This window comes from Ochotona curzoniae, unplaced genomic scaffold, assembly GCF_017591425.1.
Source record: "Ochotona curzoniae isolate NIBS_2020 unplaced genomic scaffold, NIBS_Ocur_1.0 scaffold_3208, whole genome shotgun sequence".
NCBI classification, from domain to species: Eukaryota; Metazoa; Chordata; class Mammalia; order Lagomorpha; family Ochotonidae; genus Ochotona; species Ochotona curzoniae.
In genome coordinates, this window is record NW_024467106.1 from 51467746 (window position 1) to 51484692 (window position 16947).

At 40.0% G+C, this 16947-nt stretch overlaps 1 protein-coding gene across 8 annotated transcripts in view; it reads left to right on the plus strand.

Moving 5' to 3' along the window:
* The window catches only part of PTPRD (protein tyrosine phosphatase receptor type D), a 500784-nt gene that overhangs the window by 399981 nt on the left and 83856 nt on the right, over positions 1-16947 (plus strand). The window lies entirely within an intron of this gene.

Below are 16947 nucleotides of genomic sequence, written 5' to 3' on the forward strand. Positions count from 1 at the left end.
GACCACATTCTTGGAAATTAACTTTGTCAGTGCCTTCTTTTTTAAATGTGACTCATTATCTGACAACGATAGGCAGCTTAAAAGGACTGCATAATCAATACCATAGTTACATGTTTTAAAGATGTTGATAGCTTTACATTTATTCAGCATTACTTGTTGGGATTAATTTATCTTCCAGGCTTAAGATAAGTTATTCTGAGTTGGTATATTTTCCAGTAAACCATAGAGGTTCTGAATATACTGACTCCTCACGAAAAACAGTGTTACAAACAATGAGTAGATTTCTCAGTGAGCTTTGGTTTATATTGTCTGAACACTTTGTAACTTTGAATACATATACATAGTTGTACCTTCAATCTAAAATAATACTGAAGCTGATATTAATATAGTAATATGTTCCCAGAAAGTTTCTGTTATGGAGGAATGATTCACTGAATGCTGTGTTAAGAATACTGGGATCCTTAAAGGTTTCCTTGTGAGTATTTTATAAGGCAGGAGAGAAAGCCAGAGACAGAGAGGAAGGGAGAGAAAGAGCTGAGACATTTAACAAGAAGGTGGTTCTAAAACTGGATATTCCAAATATTTCCAAAAAGCAGAGACTTAGAATAAAACCAGGTCATTAAATATTTATAGTCTGATTCTTTTAGGTCATGCCTTTACTCAGCACAAGACTACAATTTACAACTAAAATTTTGTACTTGACTAGGCAACCAAAAGATGTGGGGTACTCAATCAGCCAAATTGTACTGTAGAACAGTTCCTGCTGATTCACATGATGGCAGTCTTAACAATCTTTGCTATTTTCTCTTTCACTGTTTCCTGTATTAGTCGCATACAGGGTACTTGCAATGTCTCAGTTCCAACCAGCTTTAACATTCTCTCCAGACACATTTGGTGGGGTCTTCCAAAGAGAAGGCCAAACTCAAGTGGCTGGAATATGCTACTACTATAAGCTCCTTATGATTCAATGTGGAGTAGCGGGACCTGTGGCATTGCAGATATCCCCAGAACCTTCCTAAAAACTTTGGGTCTTCAATTTCTGCTTGAAATTGCTGTGGTGGATAAGCAGACATTTTCTGTGTTTCCCTCCACCTCTACCATCATGAGCTCAATAGGCCATTTTTGTATTTGCTCTAATGCCATTATCAAATATTTGATTTTTTAAAAGGAGATTTCATTTGCTTTTTTGCTTATTAGTTCAGTTATATTTTCCTTTATTCTGAAATAAACACTCATAAGAACATTTATAATTTGGAGAAATTTGTATTGTGGATTGTGCTGTGTTTTTAGATGCTATGCTTCTTATTTCTGTCTGACTCCTTTTCTTAATTATGTTGGCCCTTTTTAAATTATGAGATGTATTTTGAAGTGGTTTTTATAGTTTCTTAAATATTTAGTTATAGATGAGAAAACAAGGTAAATAATTAAATTTACATGAAGCAACAAAAAAAATTCATTGTTAGGCACCAGTTTTTAACATTCAGTCATCTTTCACCACTCCAACCTGTTTTTTATTGTGATGATTCTTTTTATTATTGTGCTGTATCATACTTTTTCCTTGGTCCCACTTTAATTCTTTATATATGATTATGAATAATGTAATGGATCACCGAAAGTCAAAATTGAAACTCAACTTGTTAGTAAATCAATAATCCCTCCATTAACCCTAAACCCTTGATGATATTTGCATCAAGTAAGATATCTTAAATGTATCCATTGAATCAAATAACTGCCTGTTTTAAATGCAGATTTTCTCAAGTAATGTTACATTTAAAGAGTCTTTAATGATCCTCATTTAGCCATTAAAGCCAATGTGAAAACAGCTAAGAATTTCATGCTGGTAGTGCTTTCATTAACAACTCCCCTACTTCCCCTGACTCCCACCCCCAGTTGCCTTAGCCATTTATGTGATAGTCCACCCTGAGTCTTAACCATTTATCATATGAATGATCTGTGATTAAAGCTCTGTGTGTATGAATTGATTCTACTGTGCCTTAAAAGCCATGAAGGAGACATTTAAGTGTTTTAGTCATCTGTGATAATAGGATTAAGGTCTCTACATAGCATTCTAGACCACCAAGAAGCACTTGGTGGTGGAGGAAGAAAGATTGAGATTTCTGCTTGTGTTTTTGTTTTGTTTTGTTGTTGCTGCTGCTTTTAATTAGTTATTACTTGTTATTGTTATATATAAAGGAAGAGGGGCATTGTTCTCTATGGCTTCTAGGAGCTGTTTTCTCTTGGCAGTGGTTGCAGCCTGGTGGAATAGGAAATGGAGGAATGCTTCTAGTCCTGCAAAAGAAACTGGTTAATGGTCTGATTAGAAAAATTTTTACATTTCAGTGGATGGGAATGGAGCGAAGGGTTATTAAGAATCCTTTTGAAAAGCTGGCTTGAGTTCATTTTCTCTTAGCCAGGCCTTCTTGTACTGGATTCTTCATTACTCCTGAACGGTCAATGCAGACAGGGGAGCTTCACCAGGAACCAGAGGCCCCGACTGCCTATCATCCTATCTAACTCCTCACATTTCCAAACAGAGGAGTGAACAGGGATAACGGGATGACGACCGCTCTAGCTTCTTCGAGCTGAAAGGGGGCGTTGAGCAACTGTAGCAGTAGGGGGTTCTAGAGGTTCCTGGTAGAAGGTAGAATTCATCAGATGTCTGAAGTACTGCCTGGCACTTGAAGGCTTCTCTTTCTTGGTCTAGATAACAAAACATATTAGAATTATAATCTTTCCCAGCAGGTTGTGAGTTCAGTTAGAAACCCAGTTGGAATACTTGGGCTTTCAAGCTTAGATATAAAAGAACTATCAGGTTTCAACCTTTGTTAGAGGAAACATTACATTAGATTAAAATGATGGACTAGATTTTTATCAGTTAAACTTAACTATTTCACATCCCAAATTTTGAAACATACCCAATGAATGCAATGGAACACATGAAACCTTTTCGGTTGTATAAAATTGTTATATGAAACAATGAAAAGATTAGTATGTGGCATCAGAATATAACTCCTCACAGTTTTGCATCTAGCTAGGGAACAGGCAAGTGTTCAATTTTTCTAAACAATTATACTTTACCAATCGTTGTAAGCCCTAAGAGTCTCAGGAAGACATCTGGCCTAGAACATAAAGCACAGCTCTTAAAACATTCTGATATAAGACCTACTGGTCACATTGTAGATGGCACAAGATTTAAACTAGTTCGTTTGCAATAACCCAGCAGTTTATAGTATTCCAACAAGATTTTACAGAACTTTATACACTTTAAGGCAGAGGCAAGCAATCTACTAACTTACAGGCTGACAAACCATGTACTGGCAATTGAAGAGCACAAGAATCTTAAGTAGATGAGCTGAGAAATCCAAAGTAACTTGGCAAATAAGGAGGACATGAAGTCTACCTTATGACAGTTCAGGGGTCCTACCTCAGTGAAGTCTAGTAAAGCTGAAGAGTGAGATGGCAAACATGTCTGTCAGGAGCCTGGTCATTGATGCAGGCTGAACAGTTACAGGTTAACTAACTTTTCCCTAGAAATGGCTTCATTTCTGAGCTTCTAGATTACTCTGTCACCTAAGCTAATTTGGGGCTCCTGAGAGACCCTGATGGTCACCGTAAGAGAGGGAAGAAGCCAAAGCGAGCTAGGACAGAGAAGGCAGTGTCCAAAGCACACACCTCTCTCATCCTGCATTGCCATGGGATCCCCTCCTGGTCTTTCAGGTAAAAGACCATAGTGACCCCTTTAAGAGGATATCAGGGTACTTTCAGGTCCCATTTGTAAGTTTCTAAAGTTCTGTCCTAACGTCCAGGGTAGTTAAGAATCTAGCATCTATTCTGCACCTATTCTTTTCTATATAGGATCTAATGGAATATACTCAGTCATTCCTCAAGCATTCTAAGAAGTTGGAGGATTTCTCTGTGGCCCTAATCTCAAGGAATTATTTAAATCAAAATTAAGAGATTTAACTTAGCAATTTTCATCTATAAGTCAATTAGAACAGGCTACATAGCTTGCCACGTAAACATGTTCCTGTATATCACTATGACCAAACAAACATATAAGCAATCGGCAAGCACTTCAAAACAGAGACATAATCATGCATAATGTAAAACTCTCAAACCCTTCGTAATTTCCCACACCATCTTCGACATACTTAACCTGGAAATGTTTTGTAAAACAAGCACATGGGTTCATCTTATGCTTTGGAGTAATTTAACAGGGTTAGTTAGAACAATTTTATACCAGAGTATTTTATATAACTGTTTCTATTACATTAAGTTACAGAACAAGTTGCATTTTTCTTTTCCTCTCTTTTTTTTTTTAAGAAAGTCTAAATCGCTTATCTCTTACTCCACCCCTCTCTGCTAAGGGGTGGGAGGGAAAGCTACAGAAATGTAGGCCCCTTAGGGTGTTTGGATGTGGTCAAGACAAAAGAAACTGGGAGAGCAAGTTAGGCTAAGGGCTAAAACAGAAAAAAGTTTTAAACAGGAAATCTTTGCTACCCCGTGGGAGCAAATGGAGACCTTCAGACAGAGGGGGATGCAGGAAGAGAAAAGGCAAGATGGCGGACAGAGGGAAAGGGTAGGGGTTGACTGCAGATGGAGGATAAGACAGAGGTTGCACGTGGTGCCAGGGCCCTGGAAGAGGGCACTGGGGTTTCCTACTTCATGGCTAGAAAACTATGGAAAAGACAGACAGAAAGCTGAGAGTGAAGAGGGAATGAGACTTCCCCCGATTTTTCCGAATGCATGCAGCAATGAGCTAGGTTCCGAAAGATGTCCGGATCCAAAATGCCATTAACTGGCCACTTGGAGGAGTTAGCTAGGGAATACTGGGGAATCCACATGATAGAGGCGTAAAGTTTTACGTAACAAGCCAATCCAAGGATGTCTAAATTTGCTAGAAGTCAGCCAAAGGAGGTGTAGGGAGGAGCTGGCGATGAAGATATAGCTCCAATGATCGACTCAGGACTGACTACCACAGTGGACCCAGTGGTCCATGGTGACCCAGTGGTCAGAAAAATCGGCTCTCATAGAAGGTTGTCACCCCCTATGTAAGGGACGAGCCAGGTCCCAAAACACCGCCTATATCTGAAGTCGTTAACAGCCCAGCAGCCCGACTCAGAGGTACGGGGTGTCCCCACAGTGACCCAGTAGTCGGGGGACTTCACCCAGTGGCTAAGAGACATGGCACCCGGCTGGGGTTTACAGAACCGGTCTCCCAAAAGCTCCCAAAAGTGGAAAATCAGGCCTATTCAGAGGAGCGCAAATGTGCCAAGCCGCACCCAACACTCCAAGGGCTGAGAAAGGGAACCCTACCTACAACAGTGTATGCATGCAACAACTTAGCTTTCCGGAAGATGGGGAATACCTCATGTGCTCCACCTGGAGGTGGAGTACCAGGAGCATGCATCTGGGCTATGTTGTTGCTGGATGGAGGCAGATGCTAGCACAGTCGAGTTAGATGAACCCAGGAACGGCCACGTGGAGGTAGAGAATTCTGGAACTGGCAGGCAAAATCAGGAACAGGCGAAAGAAGGGAAAATCAGGAACAGGCCATTGGAGATGAATTCACGAACCAGCGGGCAGATGGAGACAGATTCTAACGGCTGCTGACGAGTCTCGGTGGCGCAGATGAAGACAGTTAACACAGATCACAGTTCTCACGGTTCGGGTCCCGGTAGTGGCCAAAGGCCCGAAGGCCACACGGTCAAGTGCCTGGGGAAACCCACCGGTCACGGCACCAAATGTTAGTTATTTAAAACAGTTTCGGCACCAAATGTTAGTTATTTAAAAAGAGTGGAAGAGTTCTAGTTCTTGGTCATAGGATATTATGATACTTTATGTGCAGCTAATTCCCGCAACCTGGTTCTTTACCGTGAGCTGAAAACACCAGACGCAACGACATATCTTGGGAAATTTATCCCAGCGGGGCAGGAACAGGGGAAGGGAAAGGGGAAGGGTAGAGGGGGAAGGGAGGCCAGAAGGAGGAGAGAGGGGAAGAGCAAGGAAGAGGAGGCCAAAAAGAAGAAGAGAGAGAGAGAACCGCACCTGGGGGCCTTTTTTGTCTGCCAGGTGTTGGGGGCGGGGATTCGGAGGGATTGAGGTCAAGGCCCCAGGGGATTGGTGCCTGCAGGTGAATGCCTGGGGATGATTGGTGAGTGGGCGGGTTTGGGGAAGGGGCTGGGAGATTGGGGGTGGGATTCTCAGGTAGAATGTCAGGTTACATCTGATTGGTGGATGGCTGGACTGGCGCGAATTTCGTGAGCTGTGAGGAAAAAGAAATGGCGCAGGATCCAGGGTGGGATATTGGAATAAGTCCTTACAGTTATCACCCATGAAAATTTGAATAGCTTTCTACTAGTTTTCAGTGGAGGAAATGGAGGAAAGAAAATTTACATGACTTTCAAACACCAAATTATTTTGGTATAATCACTATGAATTAATTTCTGCTGAGACCCCTTAAGATGCATGAAGCTAAATTTGTAACTGTGATTCTAAGATGAAAACAGAGGTTAAAAGCATGAAAGCTGTATGTACTGACCTTGAGGTCAGAATAGGACAAAACAGGTTGAATTGTACTAGTGTTATTATCTCCTATGAGAAACCTCCTTTGCTGTGAAGGCAATTGGATTCTGGGACAGCAAAACAAAGGAAACTGGGACCCTCTCTCCGGGTTTTCATAAGCATTAAAGGTTTTAACTTTCTGACATGAGGCTGAAAAGACCTATTAGAATTTAAGTAGGTACAATTTGAGGATGACATTCAGAATTAAGGAAATAACCCTCTTATCAAAGTTTCCCTGGCTGTCAAAGCGAAAACCTTAGGCTAATGAAACTTCAGTTATCTCACCAAGTGAAACCTTACACTAGTAACTGTCACCTGGAAATCTGCCTAAAACTTACATTTTCCATCCCAAACCCAAAAATTCTGGCTCAGTCAATCCAGCATGATCTCCAGTAATTTACATTCTGAAAGAGCACATCTACTGTCTCTGCTCGCATACTCTGACCTCTCCAGACCTCTTGCCTGCCTCTCTGTCCTTTGTGCCTCTCTAGGTGGGCTTCATCCTTCCACCTCTGCAGTCTGGCTTCTCCTGTTCTCCCACCCACACAGAGAAAGCAGTCATTAATGGTATTGTCTCTTTAAAGAAAAACAGTTCTCAATACTGCCAGCCAAATTCTGAATGCTAGAGAACAAATTCTGGACTCTAATTACCTTAGATGTTGTAGTGGTACAGACTTACACAACTGAGGCCAACTCTAAATTCATGTAGATCTGGTTTCTCCTTTGGTTTGGCGAAAACATCTTTCTAAGGATGGGGGTTTCTGATCTTGGAAGACGAATCAATAATTTTCTCGGTGTGGCACTACTATAGGAAATTGCTATATCAGGTGCTGGGAGGCATAAGGAACTCAGTAAAAATGCTCTACCTCTGGGATGTCCAATTAGCAAAGAGAAACATAATGTGTTTTCATAAAGTCTGGGAAAATGCATACCATGAAAAAATCATATGCCTGAATTTCAGAAAGTTTTGCACCAAAATAGACATCTTTAATTCCTTTCTCGAAGAACTCTTTGACAATCTGTTGTATACATTGAAAAATAATAAGGAAACCAAGGAACCACTCGTGTGAGAATGCTATTCGTATTTAGTAGGGGTCAAAATGAGATGAAGAATTGGGAGGCATATCAATGAAAAGGTGGCACTAGATGCAACTAGAAGAAGTTGAGTAAGAATGTTTTGTCAAAGAAAGGATATAAGTTGCATAAAAACAGATACTCTAGTCTTTTGCTGTGCAAAGTATAGATGGCAGACATTATTTAATATTGGCATCATCTGAGAACTTGGTGTGATTGCAGAATTTCAAGCTGTATTTCAAAACCACTAAATTAGAAACTGAAGTTTGCCACGATAATCCTGATGATGTCTTTACATAGTACTAGCTGGATTGATGACAGTGGAACAAATTGTATATGATGGAAAGTTGGGTATGATAAAGTTAAGCAGGGAAGGAGGATTAAGACCTGGAACAAGCTTCCATGGCCAGGCTCACTAGTGTCACCAGTAAGGGGATTTAATGGTGGAAAGGGCAAAGCACTTAGACCAGGTTTACATTTTGACTTGAACAATTATGTTCATAGTCTTGCAAAATCATATAAATCTGTAAGCATCTCACCTTTAAAATGTTTTACTATGAGAATTAGATAATAAGTATACATATATGTATAGATTTCAGTATTCACATTGTATAAATATATGTGTGTGTGTTTACATATGTATCTGTATGCGTATGTATCAGATAAAGGGATCAAGAACTGGTAGATAAATGGCTTGACTCTTTTTATATGGGGAACAGATGAGAAGTTTTTCTAAAGAAATGAAATCATTTATTTTAAAAGTGTGAAATATTTATAATATGATACTACTTAGTTTTATTAAACACCTACCATGCCAGCCCCCAAGTAAATCACTCTCTAATGGAAGAGACATGGCCATGAAAAAAAATGAGATTTAATCAAATAAGAAGACATTTTCAGGGTACTTTGAGAATACTTGCAAGTTGATTTCTTGGAAAACTTAACAATTGATGTGTGTGTGTGAAGGAAAAATGAAACACATCCTGGGTATAAGCAGAACCATCAGGGGATTATAAAGCAGTTCTCAGGAATATTTTCAGATGACATAAGCATAAAAAAGCACTGATGCCCTGACTTCGGTGTGTCAATATAAATGTCCTTTGCAATAATGTGAGATGTGAATGACATGCACACACCTTTTCTCTTGTATTGGCAAGTTCTATCTTTTCTAGAAATAGATTGATTAAACTTTTGACTAGATAAATTTATTCTATCCCCACTGATGCATCCCAGTTGTCACCATCAGGAAAAGCTACAAGAGAAGATGTGAAACTGGCTCCCAGTTTGCTTCTTAAGATGTGGTATCCTAAATTTAGAAACAGTGTCCTAGATCACATATTCGACTACTGAGACAGTCTAGATGTTATATATTTAGTGTTCGAAGTTAGATAAACCCTGCCTCTAAACTATAGTTTCGACTGAATTTCTACCAAGTTCCCAGCAACTCTTTTAACATGGACTTCACTCCATCCTATTCTGGTGGTTACACAGGTATAATAGTTATCAAAGATGTGGTTTCAGAGCAGTCAGTGACAGTCCTCTAGATAGCATTATCATAAGACCATCTATTAAACATGCCTTGAATGCTTTTTCTTGTAAAAGGAGAAGGACAAGAAGTGCAACTCACAGAGTTCTGATTTAAGAATGTCTATCTGATTTGCTTCCTTCACAAAGTTAGTTCTGCCATGCTTGCTTCCTCTGTGGATGTAGATTATCTCAATTCTCAGTGATCAGATGTCTTCCACCATTTTAGCATACAAATGGGTAAAGAATTTCTTCTAGAACTCATTGCCGTATTCTCCCATGTCCTAACTATGCTGCCGGTAATAAACCTCTTATAGGAACCGTGCCGGACATCAGGGCCCTCTTGTTTTTGTAACAACATTTATGTTGTAAGTTTGTTGAAAGTTTAGATCTTCATAAAACCCTAGTGAAACAGCTAAGGGAAGAGTATATGTTGTGTCTTTGATCAATAATGAAATGCATCAAAGCAGATCTGACATTAAAATACAAAACTATAGAAACTGTGAAAATAGCATTGATAGTTCATATCATTGAATGCTAGGTAAACATCAGGGATAATTTAACTTGAATCTTTCATCTTTTATGTAAGCAGTATAATATCGGGAAAAGGATGACTTACTCAAGATGGCCCCACATCTGCCAATTGGCCTGTTCATGTTCTATTCTTTTTCACTACAACTCTGCTTACCTGCTCCGGAGACCTAGGTTTTTGCTGTCTGTTTCTTACTTTTCCCTGATTGTAATGTTTAGAAATGTAAGTCCCCACCTAGATCAAAATATTTATATGGAAATTTCTGTGCAAATGCCATATTCTCTAATTTGCATTTCATGATTATCTCTAAGAAACCTTTGTAGTTTCCCTATGATGTGCTAAGGTTACATTTCCTTCCTCCATAGACAGTCTGCCCATTCCCAATTGTAAGCATTGCACTTCTTTTTAGAGGAGACAAAAATTGTCTTTCACAAAAACAGTGTCCACGAAAGAAGATATTTATGTTTCCTATAGAAGAAGACTCTTGGAACAGTCTGTGTGTGTGTCAGAGTCCATTTACAGGCTCAAAGCCATCATTAGTAACGTTTCTAACTTTCGTGCATTCATAATGCAAAACCACTTGCCATGTCTGCTTTCAGTGAGTTTGTAATTCATGTGTGAATTCATGACCTTGGGCATGTATTAGTGCATTATACAGGCACTAATAAGAAACCATACACACAGAGAGAGAATTGTTTCATTGGAAGTTTTTTTGTTTGTTTGTGTCTATTTATTTGTTTGTTTTATTTTTGCCAGCTTTGTCTTAGCTGCACTATGCTGGAAAATAACTGCCCCACTTTTGGAAATCAGGATATACTAGCAAACAGATCTATTTTCATCTTTTGTGCAAATTTGAAGAAAGGTAGAAAGACTAGGGAAAATGATGTTAAGGGGTTTTGGCAAGTGTAGTTTTTTGTTTGTTTTTTAATTTGAGGACAAATTATTGTGGTTTATGTAATGGAATGAGAAAAAATGAATGGCTATATGAAATAAACCAGTAACAATTTTTGTGCCCATGGCCCAACTAAGCCAAGTAGAGGGAGCTGAATGGTTGAATTTACCGTTCTAAATCAAACTTAAGACTAAATCTAACCTAAATCTTAATACTGTAAGTTTGGAACTGGGAGTGGAAGAGCCTGTCATTACTGACTTTCTTAAGAACAGAGCTGATTTCCTGCTATTAGGACTAGTTTCAGACTACCCTGCCACCCAGGGTCTTGTGCTCATTGAGCCAAAAGCAGGAATAGTGCAAGAGAATAGCTAAGGAACCAAGGCCTGGACCAAGGCTGGTTGACATTGTCTTCTGTCTCACGCTGTGTGATATTAGGCAAGCAACTGAACCTGTCTGTATTTCAGTGTCTTCATCTCTACATGAGGCCTTTAAAATAATATGGTACACATAAAATGCTCATTACGGTCCCTAGTACAATTTCTCCATATGGTTTGTAACTGTACCTTATTCTATCAAATCTAGCTACTGAAGATTTTAAGTTGCCTTATCACTCTATGAACCAACAAGAAGGAAAAGACATTACCAATCAATTTTTAAAAAAGATTTATTTTATTTTATTTTTATCGGAAAGGCGGATACACAGAGAGGAGAACAGAGAGGAAGATCTTCCGTCCCATGATTCACTCCCTAAGTGAGTGCAACCGCTGATGCTATGCTGGTCCAAAGCCAGGAGCTTCTTCCGGGTCTCCCACATGGGTGCATGGTCCCAAAGCTTTCGGCCATCCTGGACTGCTTTCCCGGGCCACAGGCAGGGAGATGGATGGGAAGCGGGGCCGCCGGGATTAGAACCTGTGCCCATATGGGATTTTGGGCGTGCAAGGCGAGGACCTTAACCACAGCGCCACTGCACCAGGCCCGCCAATCAATTTTTAAGATGCATATTGATCTAGAGATGTTAGAATGTAGGAAAAAATGTGTGTTTCAGAATCAATGAAACTTTTTTCCATCACTGTTGAACACTGCAAAAGGGGGGGGAAAAAAAAAGGGAAACCGTCTCATTTAAGCCCATGCAGTTAGCACTTACTGTGTTGTCTACTCATCCATTCTAGCCCTATGGTGTGTTCATGCTATTTGTGGTCAGGAGTTATTGCTCCTCTCTGTGCTATTGGCCACGTACAACGAGCTCTCCACAGAGCACACAGCAGATGATTAACCCAAGTGTGTGTCCGGATCAATTTCTAACTAAATTTGCAGTTCACAGAAACCCTTTGTTGTGATCAAAATTGCCAGTACCCACAACAGGAGCAAACAGAACAAAAAGTGTCTTTCTGTCAAAAGAGCTGCTTTACCTGGCTGCGGTCCCTGCCTGATCTATCTGCAGTGAGGCCTTCTGTACAGCCCCTTTTCTCTCGGAGAATAGACTGTTATTATCTTCCAGCAGTACAGAAGTGAATACATTGTAATGCAGACCCATCAGCTTAAACTCAAAAGTACCTACTGATTAAATCCCCAGTGCAGCTTTTTTAGTAGAAACCAATCTGCCAGTTAGCAGTGTGAGAAGATGGAGAAGAAGACGCTCTGTTTGTTCTGTAGTTAAGAATCAACCTGAGCAAGTCAGAAACGTGCAGAGAAGCCTTGCCCAGCTGCCTGCCTTTCTGCACGTTGTAAACAAATCCCCTAGGACACAGACACAGCAACTCACCTTAGAGGAATAGTTGCATCCAAAATCAGACTGTCTTGTGCTTATAGTGTTGTGTGCCTTCTGAACTTCTGATATTGTTAGGATCCACGGTATAGCTAGTTTTTCAAGTTTCAAAGCTTACTTTTGGTTGGAGTTTTAAAAACATATTTGTTCTTTCCCTTACTTAAAAAAAAAATCTCAGATTTTCCCCCATGGTTAAACTCTTTGTTTTTGACTTGATCTTAGCCCAAAGGCTGAGAAGCAATGAACTGCGTGTCTTTTGTATTTGAGCCTTTTAGTTAGTTTGCTTGTGGGAGTTCTGATTATCCTGGAGGAAACTCACATAACTCCAGTTTTGGTTTCTGAAGCCTCTGCTCATACAAGCCCACCGTAACTAACTGTCCCTAGACCACTTTTGGATGCTGTCCAGAACGTCTTTCTACCTGCTCCCATGTGGATCTTAAAACTCTCAGGAAACAGCTAATCCTACTGTCTTTCTAGTTATAAAGCAGGCTTTCAACTTCAAAAGCAACTATGGCAAGAACTAGAAAGACACTACTTCAGGGGATTTCATTTCAAGATGAAGCTGGGATTTTAGGGACAAAGTGATAATGTACGCCTAGGTAGACAAAACTGGAGATTCTGGTGAAGGCTTTAGAGTCTACTAAATAAGATTCATGTTTGGACTCTGCCACTTACTAGTGTGTTGTTTGACCTTGAGCCACTTCCTTCCCCTCTCATAGCCTTGATTGATTCTCTTTTATGGAATATGAGAATATTAGTATCTACTTGGGAGGCTATGATGGAGATGGATACATGTGAGGCCCCTGGCCCCTTGTCCTCTACACGCAAGAGGAAGAAGGCCCCCTTGTCTTTGTGCTTTTCAGGACACGTGACCCAACTGTTAGTCATGTAATAACATGGCTTTTTAACAAATCATTTCATGTTTTTTAAAACATTCATCTCTCATTCTTTCATAAAGGCATTCTACGAAAGTAATTAAATGAATGTATTGTGTGTGCGTGTGTGTGTGTGATGTTTCCGAGAGCACCTTTGAGGGAGGATTTCATCAATGCTGCCACAAATGGATAGTCTTTGCACCATCCCTAGTCCTAGAAAAGTCATCACCTGCTTATGTATGTGTTTTTACAGTAAAATAGTAGTAACATTGCTATCTGTCATTTTTTCTACTATAGCTAAACAGTTCATCCTTTGTTTTTTAAAACAATGGTTGGTCATACTACCACACTAAGACATCCCACAAATTTACAGATTTGGGTATGCCCTAAAAACATGTCTTGAAATCATCAGATGCAGCAACAGGTATATTTAGCCTGAACTGGAAAGCTCATGCATGATGCATAATCGAACTGCATTATTTCTCACTTGCTGAGTTTCCTTCATAGCAGGTATCCATCAGTCCTCCAACTCCAGCGCTTACTCATAGATATTCAATGCAATTCGTTCTTTTTCTCTCTCTTGCTCCTGCTTTTCTCTTTCCTTTCTCTTCTCCATCTCACCCTTCCTCCCCACTTTCTTCACTTAGCCATTTCTTTCTTTTCCTGGCACTTTAAAAACTGCTGTTTTCATTATTTTCTTCTTTAATGTTAAAATCTGTATCAAGTTCATTAACTTGAAAATAGTACTTAGTCTTTTTTAAAGGTTTTTAAAACTGATCTGAAAGAGTCACAAAAAATAAGGACACACACACACACACAGAGACAAATAATGAGATTTTCTTCTGCTGATTCACAACCCAAATGGTCAGGGCTGAGTCAGGCTTCATTGAGGTCTCCAGCACAGGAGGCAGACAGGCCCCACTACTTGGACCATCTTTCATCTTCTGCTGTTTTTCTCAATCAGCAGAAAACTGCATTGAAACTGGAGCAGCCAGGACATGAACTGGCACCCATCTGAGAGGCCAGTATTGCAAGTGCTGGAGTTACCCACAAAGCCATAATGCCACTCCCAGTGCCTAGCCTTTCTATAAGGTTTCATTGTCCTGATAGTGCCTTGCAAGTATAAAACTGACTGCAGATAGTAAAAACACATGTGCCAGGCACATTTGAAGCACATGCATCCATGTTATCTGGCCTAGTCCTTCAAAGTGGACACTATTTGTGTCTCCAAGTTAGACAGAAGATGGTACTGAACTACTGGAATTTTATATATATAGGTATCTGACAAAAGAACCTAGAAATCATCGAATCACGAGTGATTGTCCCTGACTTCTAATGTGGGCTTTATTTTTGTCAACAGTCACATGTGATTGAAGGCACTGAAAGACATAAAGATCCAGTGTTAGCTCTAATAGAGCACAGTGGAGATTGACTTGTCTCCTGTCTTGCCTTTTTAAACTGTAGGCCAGAGTCTGCCTACCTCATAAAAGTTAAGAGAATAGGCAGGGTGCCTTCTTCCTTGTATATCACAAGTCAAATTCCGACTTCATTTAGATTTCATTTCTCCACGCCGAAGGAGTAGCTTGTTCCCTGAACTAGAACAAGCCTCATGAATCTATTGTGTAAAATAAGATGGGCACTTGGCCCAGTGGTAAGACGCTTGCTTTGGACATTAGATACAGTAGCTGCATTCAGTCCCAGCAGTGTCCACTGGCCCTGTGTTCCCCCTGACACATGAGCTGGCAAGGGGCGGGTGATGGTCACGTGAACAGCGTGTCAGGTGCTGTGTGATCACGGTAAGCTGGGTGTGGGACAGAGGCTCAGTGGTTAAGTGAGTGATTTGCCTGGGAGACCTGTGTTGATTCTCTCACACCCTGCTGTTCTGTTTCTTTGACTATAACAAGACATGATTTAAAATAAATGTTATCAAGATGGGACTCTGAGGATGAGGGTTTTTTTTTCTTTTCTAATCATTTTAATGTCCCTTCCCATTCCTATAAGCTTAGGGTTCATATCCTCTCTTAGTGTGTAATTCAGGTTTGCACACGTGGCTGCAATGATTGAAAAACTGTAATTAGAATAGTTAATGAGCAGTGAAATGATGCCTACTTTTGCATAAGTAGCAGTCAGGGTGCCGCATTAGAAAAGATATGAGAACTTGGTCCCCATTTCCTACCCACTGATTAATTGACCTTTTTTGTCATCAGTGAAACTTGAGGAAAATAACTTTTTTTTTTTTTGGCTTAAAATGTTGACCCTGGTGGGTGTTGCTGTGAAACTAAGCATTGACTTGCATTTTCTGCCTTTTATATTAATCTTTGTTGTCATAGCTCAAGGAATTCTCTTATTACATTTAGAAAAGAAATCCATCATAGAATTCTAGAGGCTTGAATCAAGTTTTACAAAGTTCCCATCGTGGGGCTGTAGTTGTGGATTCCTGGAATCCTGGAGCTCAGTCTTGCTCTGTGATTGTGGTAGAGAAGGCATTTTTCAGGGCCATGACAGCTAAAGTCATTCAGTAAGTTTCACATTTCACGTTATGCAACAAATATCATTTTCTGAGGAGATTCCCTGGATAAAAGAAAAATAATGAATGTAGGAAAATATTTTCTGAAAACTGAACTATTGTCATGTATCTTGTAGTCATGCTAATGTGAACATTAAAAACGTATCGCTTTTCTGTGCGAAAACACAACATACTAGTCCTATAAATTAGAATAACTATGTAGAAATTTGCTAAAATTTAATTAATGTAGATAATGCATTCACCCAATTGAACTGAGAAAATCAGTGGGAAGGATTCATATTCAGACACTGAATACATACAATCCAGCAAATTCCTTAGTTTTTTTCCTACCTTTCACGAGTATTCATATTTCCTGTGTTTGTATTCCTTTAAGTACGTGATGGCAAGAGCTAAGGTGATCATGAGTTGTTTGAAAATCCCCTGTCAGGGTCTGAGGTAAACCAGCGTAAGCCGTTAGTACAAGGACAAGAATAAGGCGGTGAAGGGCACATGTCGCTGTGTTAGTGATAGATTTGGTCAGCTCATGGCTGCCTTGCATGACAGAGAGCAGACACTCTTCATTGTTTTAATTGTGTGCTTTCTCCCAGCATCAAAACTGCCTTAGGACAGTGAGTGCATATGGTTTATTGAGATATCCCTGTTATTACCATAGCAAATATTTTGAAATGAATGTGTATTTGAGTTAAAAACAAGCAGAAAAAAAAAAAGTTTTAGTGGACTATCGCTTCTCTCACTTCTCAAATATTCACCTGATACTAAGCTGGATATCATGTTATCATTTATCAAGTCATGAATAAGAAAAGTTGGTTAGATTATGTCCATAGCACTGTGTTGCTGTGCAGGACCTGTAGAAATGAGGAACGTTGGACCCTATGGAAAATGGTCCTTTCTCAAAATGTGGAAAATCTGCTTTGCTTTTCCCAGGTGCCCCTTCTTTCAGCGACATATTGTCGAATAGTGCAAGAGACCACGTTCCCTGAGAGTGATTCTGTATGTAAATCAGGAAGCCATCCCCCACCTGAAATAAAGCAGCGGAAGAATGCTGATCACAGGGCACATACTTCCTGTTGGAGTGTTAATTATGTCTAAGCCAACCCTGAGGGGTGAAGGGGCAAGGCAACGTTCTCCAAAGCTAGAAATCCAGAAGCAAATTTCACAAACACTAGCAGCCTCGGTCCTTATTTCTCTTCAGAC